Here is a 636-nt window from a genome sequence, read left to right on the forward strand (position 1 = left end):
TAACCGTGGTCAGCAGGGGTGGAGTGGGAGAAAGAGACTCAAAGTAGGTGATGTGGGCTCCCGGTTTTCAGAGCAGCATCAGTTCTGTCGCCCAGCGCACGTCTTCACCGTAAAACTCTTCCTTTCCTGTCTCTCGGTTTTGCAGATAGTGCTTGGTTTGCTCCTGTAATTTCTAAAAACGACTGGTTCCTCTCCTTCCTGGATGGAACAGTCTTCAATCATGGACAGAAATGTTACCGCTGAGGGTGTATTACTGTCGTGTCAGGATGGCCGAGTGGTCTAAGGCGCCAGACTCAAGCTTATGTCTTCCCTCTCTTGAGGCTTCTGGTCTCTGCATGGGGGCGTGGGTTCGAATCCCACTTCTGACAGGACTCAGTTTTGTTCTCGGCAGGCACACTCACCTTTCAGCCTTTTAAAAATCTCACTCTTGCCCTTCCACCTTGGTTCCCCCGGCACTTGAGCATCATCCTCGCTTATTCCGTAGTTCGGCCCTTTCTGCCTCTAAAGACACCCCTCCACCAGCATCTCTCGAACCTCCAGTCAAGCCTTTGACAAATGAAAATTCCCAACTAGAGAACCTGGAGTATTCCCACAGCCAATTGGGCACATTTTAAAAATCTTAGCGCCACCGATGAT

General features: G+C 50.3%; 1 non-coding gene across 1 annotated transcript; it reads left to right on the plus strand.

The window, feature by feature from the left end:
• The first annotated feature begins 260 nt into the window (after positions 1-260).
• On the plus strand, positions 261-368 carry TRNAL-CAA (transfer RNA leucine (anticodon CAA)). The gene is made up of 2 exons: positions 261-298; positions 323-368. It is a non-coding gene; the product is annotated as a tRNA-Leu (tRNA).
• The last annotated feature ends 268 nt before the right edge of the window (positions 369-636 follow it).

Source organism: Physeter macrocephalus, chromosome 18, assembly GCF_002837175.3.
Source record: "Physeter macrocephalus isolate SW-GA chromosome 18, ASM283717v5, whole genome shotgun sequence".
NCBI classification, from domain to species: domain Eukaryota; kingdom Metazoa; phylum Chordata; class Mammalia; order Artiodactyla; family Physeteridae; genus Physeter; species Physeter macrocephalus.